At 39.6% G+C, this 25,847-nt stretch overlaps 1 long non-coding RNA gene and 1 other non-coding gene across 2 annotated transcripts; one reads left to right on the top strand and one right to left on the bottom strand.

The window, feature by feature from the left end:
• Positions 1 to 10,634: 10,634 nt before the first annotated feature.
• TRNAN-GUU (transfer RNA asparagine (anticodon GUU)) lies at positions 10,635 to 10,708 on the bottom strand. The gene has a single exon. It is a non-coding gene; the product is annotated as a tRNA-Asn (tRNA).
• A 2,491-nt stretch (positions 10,709 to 13,199) lies between these two features.
• LOC148214574 (uncharacterized) lies at positions 13,200 to 25,559 on the top strand. The gene is made up of 3 exons (XR_015797783.1): positions 13,200 to 13,328; positions 18,673 to 18,756; positions 25,482 to 25,559. It is a non-coding gene; the product is annotated as an uncharacterized LOC148214574 (long non-coding RNA).
• The last annotated feature ends 288 nt before the right edge of the window (positions 25,560 to 25,847 follow it).

Genomic DNA, 25,847 nt, shown 5'->3' with positions numbered 1-25,847 from the left:
AGAGGGGACATTTCTCTATAAAACAGGATATTTTGGCAAAACCCAGGCATTTCATTCCAGCCACTGACGTGCTGGCCAAACAATGACTTTGGCGTGGAAGAACATCATTCAGATATGTGCAAAAAAACAACACCTCCACGCCTATTCACTGATACCCATGCAGAGGCAGAACTCGCCATTGTCTTTGCAGAATCCCCCTCCTCCTTTGCTCTCTTGAAAGTCAAGGCAAGATAGTCTTTCCTTGACAGACTATCAAAGTCAGATAATCCCAGCTTAGTGCCGCTATAGTCTGTGGATAATGGAAACTGTAGTGCAACACGTTTGAAAAATACTACGTTGGGGGAGACTGATTTAAAATGTTATTAAAATTAGAAAATGAGCATTCCACTCTGAATAATCCCTAGGAGAGTATATAAAGGGTTCTTTGTTTATGTAAAGTTAAAACATTGCCTTAGACTTCAAAACTTCCTCTCCCACTGTTGAAATCAACAGAACAACCCTTGAATTTAACATAATTGGATTATTTCCTCAGGATAAGAAAAAAGAAATCTCAAAAAGGAAGCCTGATTTAGCACAGAGAAACTGGATTCATCAGTTTAGGCAGAACTCCTCTAATATCTTATTTTAAAATGTCTCCTGAACACATTGGTGTAGGTCTGCACGCATGTGCTTTTTCAATTAATACTTACAATTAATTCAGAGTTGTTCAATTAATTTTATCTAGATCCAACCTAAGTAAGTAAGTTTGTCTGTGCAGGTCTGCACGCATAGGCATGTTTGTGTGTGTGTGCGCACATGTGCAAACACTACACAAAATTTCTGAGCTCATCATAAAGAGGCTATTTTACAAAACAGGCAGTCAGAGGCAAACCATACTAGATGTAGTTCATTCCCACTGAAATAAATGGAACTAATATTATGACTAAATAGACCCATGTGGAACCTAGTTTCAGTCAATTTTTACTGAACCCAATATTCTGAAATGAATTTTGAGAAGAGCCAAGCATGGTTTGCAGCTTATGTTCTGTGTGTACTTTGTAATTCCGTATAATTAATTATCTCTGAAAAGAATGGGACATGCATTAAAAAAACTCATTCAAATATGTATCCTACACTGCTTAGAAAATAATTAGGGCTCTGGTATTGTTGTCTAGAACCTAATCAGTTTTTAACAGGATCCCTGAATACATTTCATAACTAACTTTTTTTAAACTGCATTCTGAAATGCAAGAATCTAAGATTCTAAGAAAACTAACCTTGCTGAATTCAGTAGCACTCAATTCCAAGTAAGCATTCATAAGGTATGCGTTAAAAATATTTTCATCGGTTTCTAAAAATCTTGCACAGTTTTGAAGAGGTGCCTTATTTTATTTGTCTAGAAAATCTGCTATAGATTTTTTGAGCAAAAAAGTTTATGAGACAAAAAATAATAATTGAGCCTGTTTCAACCCATAACTGCTCGAAGGGTTCACGCACTGGAAGCTTTTCTGATCTGCTGTCCCTAAGGAAAACACTGCTGAAATGATAATAGCAGTTGTTAATATGTACTACCGAGCACCTGACTGATCTTGACTGAATATTAAAAAAATTATGCTGGATTGGAGCTCATAAATGTTTGGGTGGGAGACGATTAGGCAAGTTGAGGGCTGTAGGTTAAACTGGGAAGACAATGCAAACCACTTCTGGATCATTTGCAAGAAAACTACATGGATACATTCATGTAGTTTTCAGCAGGTGAACTTGATTCAAAGGAGCTCTTACCTTTAGCTGGCTATAGTTCTAGAATTTCTTATAAATTATTCCAGTAAAAATTTGCAAATAACACTCAGCAAATCTGAATACTGTACTTGTCCAAAGGCTGCTTTTTAAACTGTGTGACTGGTATATAACATAACTACCCACTGTCTTATAAGATATTTACTGCAGAAAACCTTACCATCTTTCTACATTAAATTCCTAATAATTACATTTTCAATTGACCATAGTCAGGTGAAAAACAATATTGTCTTAACAGTTGTGCCTCTTGATGTTTTACATTGAGAAATAAAAAAAGTCCCAAATTCCTAGTCTATGATGGTTATAAAGATGAATTAAAATTAGAAACTAAAATAGTAAAACATTTGGTTTGAAGTGAGAAGTGATTCATGATTTGAGTTAATAACACAGAGATATGGCATTTACTACAATCTGCATCAGGGGAAAAAACCCAATTCAACCTTTCCAACAGAACACTGAAAAAGAGTACAAAGAAAGAAATAACTAAATGTTTAATCTTAGAGTTTTAAATAAAGCAGAATTTACAGCAAAATGTTGTATTAAAAAAAAGAAAAAGAAATATATCAGAAATTATACAGAGTACTGTTATATTTTTCTACTGTTTTTTTAATCCGGGGTGGTAAAATGTTCAATTTGACATGATGCTTATAACAGAATTCAACCACAGCAATGAATAACTAAATCTACTATACTGTGAACTAATGACAAATATTTATAAATATTCTTTCTCCAATAAATATACCTCATTGGACTGAACTAAAGCATATTTAAATATAGAGTTCTGAAGACTGCACTGTACACTCCAGTGCTTCTGCATATGTATTGGACTGAGTTCAAATGCATTTCCACCCAGGCTAATGTGCACTAAAGCTTTTCACAAACACACTGAGCATCGGCTCCCATCATTCCCACCTGCACAGACATAATGGGAATCAATGCCCAACACATATGGGGGACATTAGGTTGGAGAAGGCTAAGGACTGCAGTTTGAAATGGATTAGATCAATTGCTATTGATTATAGGAAACTCTTGATAGGTGATGCTTGTTGATCATGGAAGAAAGGTAGCTAATTGTTGCCATGTCTGAAATGGATTTTCTATGCTCGAAGGCAATACATCTGAGATCAGCATACTAAAGGAATAGTTGTCTTTGCCATACCCATTTAATTGGCTTCCCAGGGACAAGCGGTGGTCATTTTTGGAGGCAGAGGGCTGGATTAAGCAGCCCAGACCTACAAGGCTCTCCTAATGCTAAATAACTGGCCTGTTTTCTAGGTTTATCCAAAATAAGAGCACATGAAGTTATCTAGGCTCTTAGAAGAACAACTTCTTTTTTTAATGATTGTGTGCGGCAAGAAGAGTTTTTCGTATGGCTGTCAATTTTCAGATATTAAACCCTTACTTTTAGAGAGGAACCAATATATTCCAAACTGCTTTTCATAATTCATTTCCAATGAATTATGATCTTAGGTAGTGATACATTTGGCCAGATAATTCTGTTTTACATATACATAGAACAGTTGAAAAGAAGCAATACTAGGAAATAGCTTCCTTCCTTCCTTCCTTCCTTCCTTCCTTCCTTCCTTCCTTCCTTCCTTCCTTCCTTCCTTCCTTCCTTCCTTTCCTTCCTTCCTTCCTTCCTTCCTTCCTTCCTTCCTTCCTTCCTTCTTCCCTTCTTCCCTAAAATAATGTATATGGTATGTGAAGAACAATTTAGCTTACAAAGGCTTTTTGGATGCTGTACTTGGCTTAAAGCTTTGTTTTGTACTTCTGTGTCAAACCATTTCCATAAACTAAACAAACTACCCAGAAAATTGGTTGAATTTAGTTAATCTTAATGTATTCCTCCACCCCTCCTTGCTCTTACCAGAGTATTCAGGCTGCAACCTTTCAGTACAACTTCTTTTTTTAATGATTGTGTGCGGCAAGAAGAGTTTTTCGTATGGCTGTCAATTTTCAGATATTAAACCCTTACATTTAGAGAGGAACCAATATATTCCAAACTGCTTTTCATAATTCCACAGATGTAAAAATGGAATGAGATTGAATCATAGCTTTACATTTATTTATTCTGAACCAGGTTAGCTATGCCTGACTTGAAATATTTTTTTTAAAACCATGTTTTCCTAAAGTTTTCTAACAGGGGGAATTTCAATCTTTCATCTCTGACAAATATATTACAGTAAGTAATTGGCACTGGCCTTTTTTGCCCAGTAATATTAACTTCCAAATATCTTGGACTCTCAACAACAGATGGCATTTCAGAAAATTCTGTACTTGGCAACATATAAAACCTACAAACTTGAACTTTCTATAGATTTCAAAGGGGCCTTCCTTCCACATTGAACCTTCAAACGTTGCTACGACTCAGCCAAGTTCTTTCCTGTGAAGCTCATGTTCTCTAAATGACATCATCAGTTTGTTCTCTATGTACAAAGCACTATTTGTTATTTTTGAATTGAAACTTTAGATATCAAAGCAAGAAGTTAAGAGTTTTCACTTGCAGATAACATATTCTAATTGCTAGAATCTCAGATACTTTGTTTCTTGTTTCTTGGTTTTTAATTTTTTTAACTTGCACACCATTGCATGCTGAACTTAATTTATTAAGGGCAATGGTTACAACATATGCAGATTTTCAGGGAGCACACAATTCTTCATCCATAAGAAGTAAGAAATGTAGCTATCCTGTGTTAACTGGGAACTTGCATAGATTTTCACCAGTAGTTTCTAGTTTTCAAAAATTACAGCCCCAGATGTCAACATGTGACATTCCTAGATAGCTATATAATTGCCCTTTATTTTTATCTATAGTATGTAAACAAAAATCATGTCCTTATGTTCCAGATCAAGTTTTTCAACCTCGAGCTCTATAGGTGTGCCTAGATTACAAGTTCCAGATTTCCTAGGCATGATTTAAATAAATGCAGACCAAAAACTTTTGCACTGATAACAAGCAAATAACCTTGTAATACTTTAAGAAGTATAAACTTTAATTTCAAGTATGGAGTGGTGGTGGTAGGGGGAATGTTCTGCATCACATCTGAAATTTAAGCATCCTGCATCTCAAACTTAACTGAAGTTCTGCTTATAATTTCAAGCTTTCTATAAGATGATGACTTCTAATTAGATGAAAACTTGAAGGAAATATTACTTTATAGCTATATTTGTACAACACCCTGATCCTAAATGAAGGTGATTTGCTTGTGGCTCAATATATTATGTAAATCCAACCAGTGACATTAGTTTATGGTCAGGGTACTATGCAATCTTAAGCCACTGGGTTAACTCAGGGAATCATGGTTAAGCAAACCAGGTGTTAACATGTTTCACAAGCATGGTTCATTCTAGAATGGCTTTTATTGTTATTATGGTTCTGCTATGGATGTGTAGAAATGAAAATAACATGACCAGCCCTTGTAGAAATAGAGAAAATTCAGATTGCTACTCGGTTGATATTAAGTTAATTTAGTACCACAAAACTTTAGCACCTAAGTTGAAAAACTGCATTGCTCCTTTCAATCATTACATTTTGCTAACTGGATCTTTCAAATAATGGTTGTGTTGGAATAGAAAGATTCCAATACAAAGAGAAAATTGGATAATCCTGCATGTGGTTAGAGAAACTGTCATGTTCCCAAACTCCCAGAGTTTTTCTTAGAGATCCACTATTATTTTGACAGTATTTATGCAATTGAGTAAGATGAATGCTACAGAAAATGCTGGTTCCCTGCTCTATGAGCTTCTCTCAGACATCTGGGCCGGTCCCCAAAGAAATATTAGTCAGATGTATTAGTTCGATTTAGAGATACTTAATTGAAGTCTCAGTTATTTGCATTGGTCTGTTCTGAAGAGGGCTCTCTTGATCCAACCCTGAAAGACCTTTACTTTGCAATGCCATGGCTGTTCCTGCAAACCATAGAGTAGCATATCCAGACAACAATAATGTATTTCTTCTTGGCATGAAACAACGCTCTAGCGACTAGCCCTTTCATCCTTCATCTACCTTTCAGGGATGGGGAGGACATTTGATTAAACCATTTACATTGATACCGGCTCGCTCCCACCCACCCCATCAGGAGTCCGGGCAAATTCTGGCCCATCTCTCCAGGGACCCACCCAGCATCCAAGCGCGCAACCAGCTGGGCCATCGCCAGCTGAACCTTGCTCCTGGCGTCTTATTCTGAAAGCTTCAGACTGCCCGAGCCCGAGCGAAGGGTACGTGGCCCACTTCCCGAAGCTGCCTTCCCGTTCCTTTGAATGAGGCTCGGACCTTGCAGGGAAAGAGACACCCCCCCACCCCGCACCCAGCTTCTCTAGCTGATCCTTCCGGTCAGATTAACCCTGAATCGCCCTTTTGGTGGGGCGCCTCTGCCCTGCCTCACCCGTCCCCTCCAGCTTGGGGAGCCCCTGGATGGCCCGGCCACGAAGAAACAGGGCGAAAGGCTGCGGAGAGGACTGGCAGAAAGAAGTCACCTTCTTCTCAAGGGTCCTTTCTCCTCTCTCAACCTCTTCCTCTCCTTCTCCTCCTGCCTCCATCTCATTTCCTTCCTCCTTCTCCTTCTTTCCACTATCTTCTTTTTCTTTCTTTTCTTCTACTTCTTTCATTTTTCGCCTTTCATTCCTCTTCTATATTTTCTTCGTCCGTCTTCTTCCCTTTCTTCCTTCCCCTTCCTTCATTCCTTTATCTTTTCTTTTTCCTTTCCCCTACCCGTTTTCCTCCTTCCTTTGTTTCCCTTTTCTGTATTTCCTTCCTGTTTTCCTCCTTTTTCCTCCTTCCTTCCTCTTTTCTGTACTTCTTTCCTGCTTTTCTCTTTCCTTCCTTCTTTCCCTTTTTCACCTTTTTTCCTTCCTTCCTCTTTTCTGTACTTCTGCTTTCCTTCCTTCCTACCTTCCTTCCTTCCTTCCTTGGCGGGATGGGAAAGCTAGAAAAAGCGGAAAGCGCATCGTGAGCTGCGGCAGACGCGGAGCTGTCTGAGGCTCGGGATTACTATCCCGAGCGACAAAACCCTTGTCGGTCAGCGGGCGCGCCTTCCAACCTGCCTCAAGGCGTCTGTCGCTCCCGCGCCGGCACCCAGTTTGTGGGAACTAGAACTCGGGGTCTCTCCTAGTTCATATTGTTTAACCATCAATAGCTCTCTCGAGTCTTTATGCCAATAAAGCGAGGTTGAGCTGGGACGCAAATGAAGAAAAAAGGGGTGTTCGTGTGTGTGTGTGTGTGCGCGAGAGAGAGAGCGAGCGAGCGGGCGAGCGAGAGGAAGCTATTCTACAAGCTTCCTATAGATCGGCTTCCCCCCCAAGAGCTCTTCAACGGGTTGGGCTACAATTCTCATCATACCCCGCCTTCCCATCAGGAGGGCACCAGGTTAGGAGAAGCTGCTTAAGGTTGCTTAAAATGAAGGTTGCTTAGGACCTAAGGTGCACTTAAGAAGATTACAGAGAACAGAATGCCTTCTTTGTGAACGGCTGCTGTGCAATCCTTCCTCTTTTCCATCGCTGCCTAGTGTGAGAATTTGCAAGGGTGGAGAGCTGGGACCGGTGGTATTCCTGAGACAGAGGACAAGGAAGCAGAAGGGAAGTTCAAACCTTTTGAGATTTGGTAGGGAGATCCAAAGCAGCTGAAAGAAGAGGTCAGGAGAGGGCAAATTCTGGGTGTGTGCCTAGCTGGAAACGAAACTTTGGGAGATGTGATGAGGAGGGCTAACAATGGAGATGAATCAGCAACTCACATGCACTAGAATAGAATACTGATGTTTGTTTCCAGAGCTTAGTCCATCTTATTGGTTCCTGAAATTCTTCCCATCCGCAAACAAGTAAACAGGGAGAGAATATAGATTTTCAATCATTTGTTACCCGTGGAGTCCTTGGGGTTCTCTGAGCTTGGTTCTTTTCTTGCAAACGTTTCGTTACCTGGCTAGGTAACATCTTCAGTGCAGCACTGAAGATGTTACCTAGCAGGGTAACGAAATGTTTGCAAGAAAAGAACCAAGCTCAGGGAACCTCAAGGACTCCACAGTTCAACCCTGAGCTACACATATTCGCCTCCATTGCATTTGTTACCTGTGTGTGCCCTGTTGGCAATTTACTTCACTTCAAAATGGAGCCTCATGCATCCTTTATGCCTGTTTCTAAAAGTTCAGAGTATATCATAGGTAGCTTAATAAAAACCTAAATATGCAACACTTTCTAAAATCTGATGTTTTCAGATTCTGTCTGCCAGAATCTCAACTGTAATTTCTCTCCCACACAACACCCACACACAAATTGAAGGAACAAAGACTTTGAAGATTAAGTCACATGCTTTCAAGTACCTTTTAAAAATTAATTCACAATTATTCCAATATTTAATATTAGGCATCCCTTGTGACCATGTCCTCTAACGCAACACTTATCGTCCAGAGAATTGAATATGGGTACAATCCTGTCAAAGGTAGCATTCTCTCTTCAAAGTCATTCAGTCAATTAAGAATAGTGAACAGTTCTGCAGCTCACTGTTTTGCACAACTTCTCTAAAGTGTCACATGTTCTGCAGGAATGTTTTTAAAGTCTTAAAATAAAACTATATTCTTCTATCTAAAACATGGGTGAAATCTCTGCTATCAAAATAAGATTCTTAAAAATGAAAAAGGAATTCCACTCAAATGCAGCTACTTTTCTAAACTAAATCATCTACTTTTCTATTAGGTTTTAATTGTTTACTAAATCATCTTTTCTATTAAGTTTTAATAGTTCTTGGAAAATACATGTTTAGGCTTGATTTCTATATCTATGTATTAAGAAATGCAGTGCACTTGACTGTAACATTATATTTTAATTAAGTATGCCTTTAGGAATTTAAAAAGGGCAGAGCACTTTATGAATAGGAGGGATAATACAGATCAAATTAGGCATTTGAGTGAGTCCTTTCCATCTGGTGTTTGATTTGGGACTGGAGGGATCTTTAAACTCTTTAAAACTCCAGAAAGCTCATGCCAGCCTCCTCTCATACTCAGGCACCTGTTCCATTCCTGCAATTAAGAAGCAAGCTACTTATATCTCACAGCTATTCAAATTCCAAGCAGTGACTGGCTCCCTTTTACCTAAAAGGTAAAGGGGGGAAAAAATAAAATAAAGCTCTTTCAGAAGAGCTGAACACTGTGCCTTCTTGGACCCATTCATGCAGTTTTCTTGCCAACCATACACAAGTGCTTTGCCATTCCCTTCTTCCAGATGTTTTTACACTTCTTAGTTTAGCTTACTGCGGCCCTGCATTTTCCTGGTGATCTCTCATCTAAATACTAACCAAAGTTGACTCTTGATCCTGGCAAGGTCATCCTGGTGTTGCCACCACTTGAGGAGAACAAGAGAGACTAACAGTTTCTACACAAACAAAAAGGTAGTTGCTTCTATTTGAAAGGCAGGTTGTGATTTTAAAATATTTATCTTTGCTTTAAAATTTAATCGTTAAGCAAAAAAGGGAGAAAATTAAGAGGCAGCTTGACAAAGCAAAAGAAAAGGGCAGGGGGATTTTGTAGGGGGAATTCTGATAGACCGACAGAAATGTTCTAGAAGAGCAGCTGAGTTTCGGGTTGGGAACTGCGAATCCGATCTTGGATTCATCCGATCCGGTTTCTAGGCCTCCTCCCTACAAGCGGGGTGCAGTTATAAAATCGGGCCAAAGAGTGGATCGGAGATTTGCTGGCGAACGAGGATCAGCGGGTCCACCCCGCTTTTGGCAAGGGAAACGCGACGGGGAAAAGGCTGGGCCGGTTCGGTGGAAAGATTCCTGCTTGCGGGGAGGTTTAGCAACTCTGCGGCGGGAACGAAGGGCGGGAGACGTTGCAACCGGCGGGCCTGGAAAACAAATTCAACTCCACGGCGCAAAGTGCAGCCAAGATCCAAGCTTATCCCGTCTGGAAGCAGACAAACCGGAATGGGGGCGGGGGGCGGGGGGGGAATACAAACGTGGAAGCCAAGTACAACTTTGGATCTGCCTTCCTCCCGTTGTTACATAAGAGCTTCTCCTCTTCTTGGCATCTGTCCCACCGTCGTCTCCCTCCCTCCCAGCTTAAAAAGAGAGAGAAATGGTATCCTCTGACGCAGGAGGGCCACCGGGGGTGGAGGGGGGATCTGCAACTGATTATTTGCCCGGGCGCTGCGGCTACGGCTCAGTTTCCCGCAGGAAGGTCGGGCGCTGCTGTGGTCCCTCGCCCTGCGCCCCCCGCCGCCCCCCGCCGCTTTTAAGCCCCCAGGGAAGGAGGCCAATAAATCTGCCCGCGCCCGCAGCCTCCTCGCCCTGCGCGGCTGTTGCCAGAGATGAAAGAGGCGGCGGCGGCGGCGGCTGAAAAGAGCCCCTCCCTCGCCGGGGGGGGGGGCAAGCGAAGCGCCGCAGCTCCTGCGAGCAGAGCGACAGGAGCTGCAAGGGAGGAATTTGCACGGGGGAGGCCGAGCGCCCGGCCAGGCGTCCTCGGGAGCAGCGAGGCCCGGGCACCGGAATCCCCTTTGCGGGCCCCCTCTTTGGAAGGGCTGCTGCGACTGGAGAAGCGGCGAGAGCCAGCAGTGCAGACGTAACTTACGCCGCTTCTTGGGCAGAGGGGCTCCTTCTGTGAAGCATTTTGCCAGGAGCACGTGGGTGTTGCGAGGAGGAGGGCGAGGCGCGGAAAGGGGGTTGAATGGAACCACCCTTTTAAATCGCTGCAGAGCAGATTCTGCAACTGCGCCTGCTGCGGTCGTATGGTTTTTATCTTACGCACATTTTCAGTAAGCGGAGGATGTAGACTGCGGGGACCCCCTGCATCGAATCAACCCCCTGCGTTTTCCTCTTCGTGGATAAAATGAACGGTGATTATCATGGTTCTGCGCACGAAAACAATGGGAACCGTCCCTGGGTGGGCTCGAACCACCAACCTTTCGGTTAACAGCCGAACGCGCTAACCGATTGCGCCACAGAGACACCTGCAATTGCAGCCCTCGAAAAGTTCGTTGATGAACGGCACTCCTGTAACTCCGTTTCTCCCTGAAAAAAGTTCTGTTGATATATTTATAGTGAAATATTCGTTTATACCGATAGATTCAATCGCTTTTATCTCCTTACATTGCATCTGCTATTTAAATAAGTGGATTTAAAGAAATATACTTAAAACATGATCGAGTTTCAAGATGAAAAGTACCTTTTTGCAGAAAGTCAAAACACAAACTACAGTCCATTTAGTCAAGAGAAACAGTCAAAGAAACTAAGTCACCGGGATCATCATAAGTGTGCAGGGAGAAGTGAAGATGCTATTATAAGTGTATACAATGCAAGATTATTTGGTTTATTATTTGGAATATATATGTCTTCAATATGTCTGCTTTTTTAGAAAAATGTGGCTTTCATCTCTCTTGTATGTAGTAAGCATTTAGGTCTGCACACATTCGCTTATGTGGAAGTTGCTTGAGATGATCAACATATTGTTGAATTCACTTCAGACATGACAATATATCTCTTCAGTAACAAACATTAATTACATGAAATATAATTTTATTTCTAAAATCATATTTTCTATATCTCTTAGGGCTGCCCCCTGGCCTACAGTGGGGATCTTGCATTAGGTCCTCCTTTTTTGCCTCTATTTGTTAGGAAAAGGGATATTTTTCTTTAACATAATATTTAGATTGAATGAAATCCCTATCAGTTTGCTTACTCTGTAACTTTTTCCTTGGCAAATCAGAAGGAGTTGAGTTTGACTCAAAACTCTAAATGTTATTCTATAAAAATGTATCCACTCTGCAAATGTTTCTAAAGAAATTTCACTTTCAGGTTTTGTGGGAGGTAGTTGCCCTTTTTAATACAAATCATGAATTATGTTAAGAAAGTCAGTATGTCTTGCAAACGGTCTTACTTCTCAGCCTTCTGGCTAAGATCAAGTGTCTCACATATATCTCTCTCTGTGTGCATGCGTGCAAGTTTTTATTCAGTGAAGCTTGCAAAATACCATGATAGACTTTGCTTCCTTTAATTACATTTGTTTACAGTTTTAAAGTTCTTTCCTGATGTTGTATTTATAGTTAGATGTAACAAAAGTGAAATTGGGAGGAAAAAAGACATTAACAAAACATGTACTTGGGTTCTGTAATACAGCAACGCTGGTTCCAAATGTAATTCTATTCAGCGTACCTGATGTTATAACACTGTGCACTCCCTGCCACGAAAAGCAGGTCTGCAACCAATACTTCTTAAGAAGTCCCAGAGAGCTTTTTTTATCTCTGAAGCAACTACAAGCTTTAGTTCAACTGCACGAGGGCATTCACTGTTCACAGTTCAGCAACTCCTTGCTCAGAACGTTGTTTGCTTTGCACTAGTTTTGCTTCTGATTGGCTCATACAGATCATACATGATCTGGACAAAAGGCACACATTTGTTAATAATGCATTTCTTGATTTTCCAGCAAATTCTACAATTTAGCCTTTGTGTTTCCTATGACATTGCCTCAATTCTCTGCACTCCAGAGGCCTTTCTTACAAAATACAGTTTTAATTGGTTTTAATGATTGAATTATGTTGATTATTATTTATGTTTTAATTGTGTATGCTGCCCAAAGTCACATGCAAGTGAGAGGGGTGGCTATATACATTTAATCAATCAATCAATAGGACAGAGTGACAACACATTTTGCCTCAAAGCTCAGCTTTTAGAAGGTTATGGATTAGGTCTTCTTTTAAAAGCTATGAATCTGGGGATTATAACTGGGGGAGGAACTGCCCCCTTCCATGGATTCCCATGTATGGAGGAGAAACAAAATATATTCTGCAAATGCATTGTTTTACACAAAGTTACACATGAACTGGAATTCCATTCCCCAGTATGCATCATTTCTCTCAGTTTATTTCTTCCATAAATATAATTCCCAAAAACTGAATGTACACAACACTGTACCTTTAATAAACACACTGTTGAAGAAGTAGATAGTAAGTCCCAATTACATTATCCATCTGTAACCCACATGAAATATTCCAATATTCTCTTAATTCAGAATGGAAAAGAAATCTAAAGTGTATTTTGGTGGATCAGAAAGCTGTACGTTAGGTATTTTTGCATCATCAAGGTTTCCAGAAAGGAGGATGTGGAAAAAGAACAAAGGAGAAATACCCTAAGACTTCAAATGGTGCTGCAGTGGAAATGGAGTGGGTATAAATAAATGTTTGTGGGTAGACTTGAAATTAGTTCACAAGGACTTCTACACAAAGTAGGTATCCCAGCAAAGTCTCTAGGGGAGTGCTTGAATTCAAATGTGGTATTGGGCTTAGAAGTTTTTACATTAATGACCCTACCGGTCAATTTGCAGATTCTGGAATAGCTGCACTGTACATATAACAACCTGCCCATGTTTCTCCCCAACCCCACCCTCTTCTTCTCTAACTCTGCTTAATTCTAACAGATTCAAGGTACAGAATAGAACCATAGAGTTGGAAGGGACCACTTAAGACAATTGATTGCAACACCGCTGTTCAGGGCAGAAATCCAGACTAAAGCATCTCTGACAGATGGCTGTTTTGCCTCTCCTTGCAGGGACGAGAGCCCACCGACTCTCCGGGTAATTGGCTCTTTTGTCAAACTAACATTCAATTGGAATGTTCCTTCCTGTAACTTAAGAACTTTATTCCATGTCCTGCATTCTGAGACTACAGGGAAGAGGTCTTAACCTTCTTCTGTCTGGCACCCCTTATGCGCGTAAAAAAAAAGCTATCATATTCCTTGGCAGTCACCTTTTCAAGGTTAAACATACCAGTTCCTTCAAATTTTCCTTGTAAAGCTTAGTTTCCAACCTTGTTGCTCTTTCCTGCACCTATTCCCATTTTCTGAGTTTTTCTTAACATGTGGGGCTCAGAACTGGACTTAGTACTCAAAGGGGGATCTGACCAGTTCAGAACATGGTGGAATTATATATAATTAGAATATTAGAAATTATATTTCTGTTGATGCAGCCTAAAATTGCATTTACCTTTTTGGCGGCCACATCATGCTCCTACCTGACTCAAGTTCAGCTTGTCATCAGCTACAATTTCAAGATCCTTTCATGCATACTATTACCTCAATACGCATCCTATACTTGTGCACTTGCCTTCATTTTTTTAAATGAATAATTTTGCATTTCTCTCTGTTAAACTTTATTTTGGTAATTTCAATCCTCTAATCAAGGTAATTTTGATTTTCATTTCTCTCTTCTAGAGTGTTAAGTAATCCCACCCAATTTTTTATCATCTATAAATATGACAAGTATGCTCTCTATCTTTTTGTTGATTAAAATATTAAATAGGATTACACTGAGAACTCACCAATCAGAATATTGTAGGATACTTTGGATGTTAAAGTCTGTACATATTGTACCCACATAGCATTCATGATCTACTAAGGAAGTTCCTGAATTAAAAATATATTCTTGATCCATGCTAATTTCTAGTAATAATGGCCTTGTTTTTGAGATGCATAACAGATTTATCCCTTTATGATCTACAGTATATTAGAATCTTCCCCAGGTACAAATATTAAACCAACTGGTTTAGAGATCCTCAGGTCCTTCATTTCCCCCTTTTTGAAGTTGAAGCCAATGTTTGTCCTCCCTCAGTCATCTGGGACTTCATCCATCCTCAGTCCATAATCTCAGGTGTGATAACCGGTAGCACTCCAAATGTTTCAGGATATGATTCCCAGATTCTCTTACTATTAACTGTGCTAGTTGAGGTTCCTGGAAGTTATAGCTCAGCAATCTCTGAGTGCTACAGAGATTGCTACAGGTTGCCTTCTCTTGCCATTGGCCCTAGAAGAAGAGCAGGGGGAAGAAAGACTGGTGCATGGTTAAGGAACCAGATACTTTCTATTTGTGCTGTAATAGTTTTACATGGCTCCCCTTCAGGAATACATCATACTGAATTACTGGATCTGGAAAAGAGATTAGGAAAGAAATAGTCAGGAAAATGGGATGGAGGGATGGAGGATGGAAAGGGAAGGAAGGAAGGAAGGAAGGAAGGAAGGAAGGAAGGAAGGAAGGAAGGAAGGAAGGAAGGAAGGAAGGAAGGAAGGAAGGAAGGAAGGAAGGAAGGAAAATTAAAGAACAAACAGGGAGACTGTGAATTTTAACTGGCTTAGTTTTCAACAGTTCACCGTCTCTTTCCATGAAAAAAATCTGAATTGTTTCTGCAGCCTCTCCTATGATAAACAGACAAGAGAGAAAGACCCCAACAGCTTGCCACTGGATAGCCCACTGAGCAGAGTGCCTATTTCTCCTCCTCCTGGGCTCTGGCTTCCTCAGTCTTTCTATTAAATGTTTAATGCAGGGGAAGGGGAACCCCATACTCAGTGCCACAGCCCAGCCACTCATTAGTGTCCACTTAGGGAACAAACAACTCTTTTGCTTCACCCTAGGGGGACTGGCTTCCCTGGTCCTAGGGGATGATTTATAATCAAAACAGGACAAAGTGGGAGCAAAACAATGGGGAATTCAAATTTTGTTTGAATAATACCCAGAATGTATATTAATGATTTTAACTTTAGTATCAGACAGAATCTTGGCTACAAACAATTGTGCAGAAAAATAATTTGTTGGCCCAAGGAGCCAACAGAAGGCCTACCAATGAAAGAGCTGCAAGAAGTGCATATGAGAAGGAAGCCATCTAGGATTGGACTCTTACAGCTCTTTACAGTTTCATAAAGAACATTTGTTATTTCTTGCACACGACATTGCTCTTCCCCTTTCCATTTTATCTCGTGGGATAGATTAAGCTTAGACAGTGACTCACTCGAGGGGAGTTTCACATTTGAGTAGAGATCTGAAGCAGATCTCCTTCATCTCCATCTGATAATATGGTGTTGGACTAAGGCTGGGGGAGTTCAAATTCACCTTCAGCCGTGGAAGCTCAATGTACCAGTCATTCTCTCACAGCTCAGCCTACCTCCTGGAGTTGTTATTATGGGGGGAAAAGCTGGAGGGAGTATAATTAATACCACTGTGAGCTCTGGAGGAAAGACAGGTTATAACTCTAACCAACAAATACATTTTAATGGGGCCTGTTTCAACTGGGTGCTCCCCAGATCAGCACATTTGTAGAGCCTTCTAGCAATTGAAGTCCACACCTAAAAAGCATAGAGTACTGTATAAGGTTCTCACCATTATATAACATTTGCATATCAGTTGAAATCCTATGCAGGTTGACTTGGCAGTAGCTGCATTCAATTCCATGAATATCACTTGTAAGGAAACATGTACAGGATCACTGTGTTATGTTACACAACATGTTAGATAAATATCAAGGCACCAATTTGGGCCCTTAAAGGTAGATGAACTAGAGGAAATGGAAGCCTTCTTTAGAGGAGAAAAAAACCCTATTCCCTGAGAAGATTCTTCATATTCTACAATTCAGCTTGCCCATACCTACCCTTGCTAGCCACTTCCATGGATTATAAAATTTGATCAAAATATGAGTTCAGGTTTGGCATCCAGCTACACTAAATTCTTTCTATTTCAGGGGCAGTTTGTGACCAAACTAGGAATTATCATTATGATTATATATTTATCCCAATACATACATACATACATACATACATATGTGATCATACTTAATACTCCTGCCAATATATTTATTGGTGATCATACCAATATCACCAATATAAATATATATATATATATTGGTGATCATACTTAATACTCCTATTTTTCCCCACAACTTTGTGAGGTGGGTTGGGCTGAGAGAGAGTGACTGGCCCAAAGTCACCCATCCAGCTTTTATGCGTAAGGGAAGCCTAGACCTCACAGCCTCCTGGTTCCTAGGCCAGCACCTTAGCCCCTACACCCAATTAGGTTTCTGTTATGCATTCTCCTGTTCTTTTTCTTTGTTAAATATTTGGGCATTTTTGTGTTCTGTTGTAGAACAACTTGGTGGCTGCCTTGGCATGCAATTTATAGCAATCAAATGCCAAGGATTTAACTATTAATTTTAGTATTAGTTTTGCTTTTATGTTTTATAACTTTTTTATTCTGGATTTTGTTTCTTTATTTTTGTTAGCTGTCTTCAATATTTTGTTTTGTTATCTCGTCTTTCTACTTCCTCTTCCTTCCCCCAGACTGATACAATACTTCTCACAGCATTCATCCCATTGTGGGGCTAGAAAATTACCCAGATGATATTTTAAAATCCTCAGTGCAATGAAATTGAGGTAGATTTCATTTTGAAAAATCCACAGGAATGAAGCCTCTAAGTGGATGTGCTTAGGAATTCAATACCAATTTGTACATGAAGAAACAAGCTACTGGTTAGTAATTTGTACATTATTGATTTTCAGAACACTAGAAAGGAAATAATTAAAATAATTTTTTTTAAAACCTAGATTCCACTGTTCAAAATGAATGTTAGATGGCTATCATTTCTTTTGGCAGATGGAAGAATTCATAGTGACCAGTGCAACAAACCTGGATCAACTCCAGTTGCAGCAACACCCAGTTTTACCTGCTAATGCAGCTGCTGATGTATAAAGAGGCTGTTAAATATCTGCTTGCTAAAGTCATACTTCACATTTTCAGAAACATACTTAAATAAAAAAAGCCTTTAGGTGTACCTTTAAAAAATGTAGTGAGCAAGAAACAGATATTTTTTAATCCATCTAACCAATTATTGTTCTTCTTGGTAGATATGAAACAAGGCTCTTGCTAGATCACAATGGCTTTTGAGGCCATTGCAGAATAACCACAGAACATACACACTGTGGGTCCTAAGATCATAGTGATCTTCAAAATACAGTGCTAATTACCAGACTGCGGCAGCTGGGTTTAAATGCTGTCCAAAATCATACTATAGTATTCTTCTGGTTCAGTGTAACATACAAAACAGGATCAGTAAACTGGTTTGTTTTATAGCAGTAAATTAGAGGCTTAAATACTGTGTTGTTGGCCTCCTGATTGCATCTGTAGCCTAGTATGATGTGCAAAGTTGGATGCACAGTTTTTGTTTCAATTATTCTTGGTTTGTTCTGGTGGTCACTCCAACCCTTGGTTAATTCAAAGACATGCAAGGAAAAGGCAACTTAAAAGACAGAAAAGAAACCAGAAACTGAGCAAAAAACCAACAACACATGATTACTTTGCTTACATGCAAGACTGACTCTGGATTGTTTAACAAACCATGGTTAAAATAAGACATGGGTTAATGTGATACATATAGAGAGAAACCTAACAGAACATTCTGCTATATTTGAATGGCAAAAATGACAGTCGGTATATTGGTATTTATGAATCAAAATCTTACCTGCAAGCTTCTGTAACAATTGTAGTATATGCAGTTCAGCTGTAGGACTTCCATGCCAGGGTGGCAAAAATCTGCATGGGCAAAAAAAAATATATCTTTGCTTCCATCTAGTGATAGCCCAGATATCTACAGCCCAGATAGACTAGCCCTAATCAGTTATGACTCTTTCATTTATGTCTCATTTTTGACGATCCCTTAAATTTGCTCTAGTTATTACACTGGTACCCAGCAGCACTTTTTTAAAAAAGGGAATTCCTTACAGAAAGGTTTACTTTTAAATCTAAAAAAGTTAATCAATAGATGAGTTGTGAATAGCATTATAATGCTGAGCTTTCTTTGCTGTGGATCTAGATCAGTGTTTGTCAACCTTGGCCGCTTTAAGCTGTGTGGACCAACTCCCAGAATTCATGGCTGGCTGGGGAATTCTGGGAGTTGAAGTCCACACAGCTTAAAGCAGCCAAGGTTGAGAAACACTGGTCTAGATTAACATAACATCTTGCTGAGATTGAACTATACTGCCATGATTCTTGGGCTATCCTGTTGGATACCAAAATGTCTTCATTGGAGATGGTGGGGAATATTCTGAGAATGCTAATTGGCTGATAAATTATTATGTTTTTCTCACCCCCTCTTAAAATACAGGCACCTCCTCTGAGAATCCACCAAGGACTGATCAGCACTAGGCTTGTCACATGAACATTCCTCTCCAAAACAGGGGAAGGAAAGGTAAATAAACTTTACACAGGAAAACTGGTTATTTTCTAAAACTTGAAAGATTGGCATAAAACAGTTTAAATTATGGACTGCAAACAAGGTAAAGGCAGTGTTGTGTGATCAAAGGGGAACACTGGGGTCACCAAGACAGTCTGGGGCTGATGCAGATCTCCAAGTGAGGAAAGGGCTTTTAGCAGCAAATGGGCAAAATTGGGCTATATATTCTTAGGGCTATACCCAATCCAAAAGCACATCCACCAGGTCAGAAGCCCTACTTCATTACAAAAGAAATGTGTCCCCATTAGAGGTGCCTTGACATCAATGAAATCTAATATTTGCTTTGAGCAAAATATTGTGTTTTTAATTAGTTTTATTAAAGCAGGTAGATCTACTAATTCGAGCCAGTTTGGTGTGCTGGTTAAGGCACCAGGCTAAAAACCAGGAGTCTGTGAGTTCTAGTTCCACCTTAGGCACAAAGCCAACTGGGTAACCTTGGGCCAGTCACTCTCTCTCAGCCCTAGGAAGAAGGCAACGGAAGCCACTTCTCAAATCTTGCCAAGAAAACTGCAGGGACTTGTCCAGGCAATCACCAGGAGTCAACAAAACACACACAAAAAACAATATATTAATTTAGAGCATAATATTATGGACATTTTGCATACGGTGTCTAAGAGTTTGGGCCTAATTTGAGATACATTTGGTGGCTGGGGCCATATTTCATGATGGGGAAGCAGAGTGGATAATAACCACATGGAGAGGGGCACTCATTGCATTTTTTTTTCCTGCTAATTTTGAGGAGGTTTTTTAAAAAAATTGAATTAGGCCTATTTTATGTTAAACCCAGTAATTTTCCTGTTTCCTACCTTAAAATGATAGCAAACCACATGGCTGATCTGCAAAAATTGTATTTGATACCGTAGTCTGATCAAATGGAATCCATGAGGCAGGCTGGAACAACGGCCTCTGGGGATGGTATGTGGCCCTAGACTAAGATTCTAAAATAAGAAAACAAATAGTAAAGTAAGTAATTTTATATGTCAAACTGACAATCATTAATTCCATTTCTGCATCTTAATTCAATGAGAGCTTACACAAATATTTAACTTTAAAATCAGTCTCAAGTAAGGTTTTGGGGTATAATAATTGCCTAGTATCCTTAACATTTAAAAAAAAACACTTTACAGCTGTGAAATCAAATGCTTAGATTACAAAGCTACATTTTTATTGTCTCTCTAAGAAACAATGAGCCCTCAGAAAATGAATAGCCTGATCTGCAATCTCTAGTAAATTAGCCGAGTTGTTTGGTTGGTAATCGACACTGTTCCACATTAATCAGTCTTTAAAATGGCTTAAATCAAAGCAGCCTGCTCAATGGAAACGAAGTTCATGCTATAAATATTTCAACTACAGCAATATCCTGGTTGATTTTAGCTTTAAAACTATCTGGAGAACTATCATTTTTATAAAATAAAATACTTTTTATTTTTATTTAAAAACAAAACATTTTTTAAAAATCAAAATAGTAAACTTCAGACTTAACTATAAATCAATCCACAGCTCTAAAACATGCAGCAGGCCTCTTCTTGGAATGTGTGTGCATGCGCGAATTCAGACACTCTACTGTTTAGTGATATGTGGATGTGTCAAACACTTGTCACCTCATGCAACTCTGTTCTTCTGGGAAGGGATCAGCTAAATCAGCACTGTTGCTGCAGCACCGACCTACCGCCTAGAGTCTCTAGCGCTGACCCAATGGAATGGAGATCTCCATTAATCTGCAATTGCACAGGGAGAGACTCCCATGGGCTGTCTGCTGTCACTCTGTGAGCCGGTGCCAGGAATAAGATATACTGCAATCAAACGGGGAGTGTCCATCTTTGACAAGCTTCAAAGCTCAGAGATAGTCACTTCTGATGTTTTCTTTTTAAAGTTGTGATTAAAATAAAAACTTAAATTTTAAACCAAGGATGTTTTAAGGGTGATGTATAAACCCAGTCAATGCATTCAATGATGATGATGATGATTTATTCAACTTGTATGCCGCCTGACTCCCAATGACTCTGGGTGGCTCACAACAATCAAACAAAGAAATTACAATAAAATCAATAAAGGATGGCAAGTGTGACAGACCAGATGGAGTGAAGCGAGGGATCTCACTCTCCCTCACCAAAGGCCTTCACCACTCTTCTGAACAACAGCAGAGTGGGGGCCATCCAGATCTTAGGGAAAACATGTGTAGGTGCTGCTTTAGAGAAGGCCCATTTCCAAGGTCCTGAGAAAAGAAACTGGACCACACCAACCCTTCAAAATCAAAGTGGCCAGGCAGATACTATGGGATACTATGGGAAACAGATTTGAAGATGTGTGCATCATAATGACATAGATGTGCTTGCTTGCAAACAGCTGGTTCTGTGACTACTGAAATATTAGTAGGTTCTGCTACATTGGAGAACTATTCTAGCAACATTCTGCTGATAAGATCAGTTCCTGCAGCACACAATCTTTAAGTAGTTTCATATTTTAAATTATTAAACACTGAAATAGCAGTAGTGCCATACAGTATTGCCTTAGGATGACTTGTCGTACCTAATATACAAAAAAATCTCTTCATAAACTGGAATTTGGTATATTTGGCACACCAGTTAATAGGCTCAACAGGAAGCAATCTGCTTGTAAAAAAATCAGATGAAAGTCTTTTGTAAATGATAAGCCTTAAGCCTTCAATGAATAACTATTATCACTAAAAATACCATTAAGACAGGAATGGGGAGCCTATGGTTCGTGATGTTGTTGAGTTACAATTCCCAGCAACTTTTACTCTTGATATGTTGGGTGGAGATCCTGGACATTCCTATTCAGCAACATATGGAGGGCTTCATATTGGGCAACCCTGCCTCACAACATTTGAAGTCCCACTATCTAGACATTTTATCTACCGTGCCCAGTTGTTGTGTGCTGACAACACCTTACCAGCATTACAGGCGCGTGTCTTTTTTAATCATTTGCTATACTGTATTCTTTTCTTTTTTAAGTGTTTAAATGGAAATGCTAGACCAATCTTTCGAAACTGGTCCCTGTACTATTTGAATAATATTTTAACTACAACTCCCAGAATTTCAGACAACATGGACAAATGTTTGGGGCCTAGAAATACTGGAGTTATAGTCCAACATAGATGGAGAACATCAATGGGCTATCCTGGGGATTGAAAGGTGACATGCAAAACATGCTTAAACATTTTCAGAAGCATTATGTGAAATATGTAAAAGGTTAGACGTAAGACCTGCTGATTTTATTTAAACCAATATCCAGCCTCTCCATTTTACTAAGTGAATGTTCAGGTAATGTGTCAGGAGTAAGACCTCCTTAACAATAACTCTGATTAAGAATGGGAACTTCATAAAAAAGACGAATGAATACTTGACACAAAACCAAACCCGTACTGTACTCATAGATACTGGACTGGCAGAAAAAAGAACTGCCAGACAATTCCTGTTTTAATGCCTTCCACCACCCTGTGAGCTTAGAAAAATCAGGGGAGCTAGTTAGTTGCTGTTGGGTTTTTTTTAATCATCTCCCTGAAGACTTTTAGTAATGGTTGAAATCTACTTTAGAAGACAGATTTAAGAATGCATTAGGCACCTGGCTATAAGCAAATGTCACATGCACAGGTTCAAGCTATATATATCAGCAAACTATATTAAATTTTCATACAAATGAGAGCTTCAACGTGAGAACTCCCAAACATGACATCAAAGTCCAACAGCTCTGGTGGTCCTGGACATAGAAAGCTGCCCTCACATAGAGTAGTTTTCCCTCACTCTTTCTATCATCTGCTACCCCAAAACCAAATGATGACATTGATATGATTTACGTTCCAATTTAACTGTATTTACTTTTTACATAATTCCATTTAATAGTCCGCCCATTTTAATTAACTGCCTTTAATTCTGCAGTCATATCCCCTTATACTGGAAACAATAATGAGAACACAGCTACAAGAATTCCAAGCAAGGGAGAGATTTTTAAGCTTCTGGATTTCACAGACTTTTTTACTTTGCTAATTAAAAAATTACACATTAACCACAGGTAGAAATTCCTCTATTACTGAGCTGCTTTTAAAATTAAGAAAAGCCAGCTTCATTGCCAGTGAATCCGATGACAACAGCACTACTGACTTCTTTAAAAATACACTCCCAGGCCACAATTCCACCAAATTTTTCCAAGTTTTGCATCTGGATATTGTTTCAGGAGTAGAAACCAAACCAAATAAATGCATAAACTAAATATCTTCTCTCTCCACCTCAGCAGCACAATACATGGATTCTTATTTGCTTTGCCTTTCCTCTGAGGACATACGTCCTAGAATAAATTTTCTTCTTTCCAATAATAATTTTTAAAAAGTGAATTAATACCCAATCTGCCAGCACCATTGTATCACGGGAGGTTATGCTCTGAATTGATTCTGAGAATGGAAACAGCAAAAGTATAGAGCAGTGAAAAGCAGATACGCTTCTATTAAGTTTGTGACAGAATCAAGAAAATGGTCTTGAATGAAAATAAAATTCCATAGGCAAATCTCAAGACTTGGAAACCATAGACATAAACTGTTACATCATGCCTACTTACCTGGGTGAAATCACCACTGAACATCTGCCACTTTTCAACTTTTTCAACATTCTTGGAAACAAATTGGCTTCCCCCAGTGACTTTTCCTCTCTGAGGAGACCTTGGAAAAGAAGGTCTTCCAAGAGCTTGGAAAAGAAATGTTGAATGGACAAATAATGGAGGGAAGCATTAAACACACCTTTCCCCCCACCAGCCCTGATTGTCTACTTTCTATCCTGTAGCTGATTCTCACTACATTCTTACGCCACTGCCTTTATAATCTGAGTATCCTGGTCACATAGGCAGAATGTAAGTTTACAGGCACTGACTAGGGCTGTGCAAACCCTTTCATGACCTGATCATTTCCTTAGAGACTGAAGATAGCCAGGATGGCCTCATGTCAGTTTTGGGGGTTCTGATTCATTCCTGGCCTTGGGAAAACACAAACTTGACCTTCCATTAACAGAGAAGTCTGCAAATTGTGGTAAAAAAAAGTCAGGATGGCACCATCGCTTTTGCCATCTTGACCTTTTTTTAACCATACCCTGCAGCCCTCCCAATAACATGGAAAAATATACCTAAAATTGCCAATACCTTTTTTTTTTTTTAATGGGACCAAATTTATAAAGAGATTTGACAGTTACGAAGGAATGAAGCAGGAGAGACACAGTGAGTATTCGTTATTATAGGGCAGGGTTCCTCAACCTTGGCAACTTTAAGATGGATGGACTTCAAGCAAGGCTGGCTGGGGAATTCTGGGAGTTGAAGTCCACCCATCTTAAAGTTGCCAAGGTTGAGGAACCCAAGGTTGGTTTAGGGTTTTTCAAGGTAGCCTCCTTTAATATATGATGGATTAAACAGCCTCTAACTTTTGTTTTTCCCTTCCCTTACATATCAAAGAGTCATGCATAAAAGGAAGGGAAAGAGCATCAAAAAGTAGTATTTTATTTCATCATATTATTGATTGATTGATTGATTGATTGATTGATTTCATCATATTTGGCATAATACTATCTTTTTCACCAGCTTTCTGAAATATATATTAGAGGTCAGACTCCACAGAGAATTCTGAATAAGAGTCAAGACATGTTAAGCATGCTCTCATGAGTGAGTTAAAAGGTAAAGTCTCCAAATTGTACCTGGGTTAGGGTTAGGGTTGGTAACTTTACAGAAACATCTATGTAGTTTTCTTGAAAACAGTACAGGGTTATATTGAATAATCATCTCAGAAGAAAGCAATGGCAATGTCCAAGTCTAGCCTACAGACCTGGGATTTCTGGGGGATCTTCCATCCAAAAACAAAAGTTAGAGGCTGTTTAATCCATCATATATTAAAGGAGGCTACCTTGAAAAACCCTATACCAGGGTTCCCCAACCTTGGCAACTTTAAGACGGGTGGACTTCAATTCCCAGAATTCCCCAGCCAGCCTTGCTTGAAGTCCACCCGTCTTAAAGTTGCCAAGGTTGAGGAACCCTGCCCTATACTAACAAATACTCACTGTGTCTCTCCTGCTTCATTCCTTCGTAACTCTCAAATCTTCCTCCCAGACCAAACCCTCCTTAGATTTCCCAGATCAGCCGGTATTGGCTAGGTTCCTGTTCCCACCCCCAAATTATTCCACTGTGCTGTAGATTTGGGCTTCCCACTGAACCTAAGCATTGTCCTAAGAATAGCCAGTAGAATCTTATGATCATTTTCTATGGAATGCCATTACTACATGCCATCAGAGTATATCATTTATTTATTTAATTTCTAGGCCACTCAGCTCCAAAATGAGTCTGGGTGGTTTCAAAAAGTTTGAAGAATAACATTACATAAAAACAATAGCAATACATAAAACAACAGCTGTCCAAGGAAACAACAAACATTATTGAAACATGAACAGGATGCAGCTTGATGTGCGTTAGTACACTACATATACCTTCAAAATGGTGGGAAGTAGGCAACTGTGCACTGGCTTGCAAGGGAATCTTTAGATTAGTTTGAGGATGCTTGTGATAAAAACGGGTTTTGGTTGCACATGTAGCTTATTGCCCAAAATATGTCCATCCTGGCTGATACTGTCCTTATATGCCTGTGGCAGGGGTATGATTAAACCTAGTCTACATCTTCTCTATTTTACAAAAAGAGTTGCCAAAGCTTCAGTTGACCAAAGCCATGATGAGTAGTAGAAGTCAATATCCACGAGTCCACCTGGGGATGACCATGGCATATGGAAGATTGCAACTCGGAATGGAAGAGAAGTCAATGGTAAAGAGCACAAATTATCCGACAGCTTGCATGAATATCTCTGGGTTGATGCAAACAGGAACAAACTATCTATGAGAGATCATACAATAATAAGTAATGTACTGATTATCTGGTATAAATACGGGAATAGAATCAGTCCAGATGTCTCCCTTCTTGCATTGTTATTAAATGTTTATTTGTATGAAGAGAAAGGTACCAAGAAATTTGTTCAGTAGAGAGCTAACAATTTGTTCATATTACAAGA

This window comes from Python bivittatus, unplaced genomic scaffold, assembly GCF_059951505.1.
Source record: "Python bivittatus isolate LINGU-HERP-01145 unplaced genomic scaffold, Pbiv_v1 ctg000610_np1212, whole genome shotgun sequence".
NCBI lineage: Eukaryota > Metazoa > Chordata > Lepidosauria > Squamata > Pythonidae > Python > Python bivittatus.
Note: the sequence above shows the minus strand (reverse complement) of the source record. Positions and strands in the feature narration are given on the sequence as shown.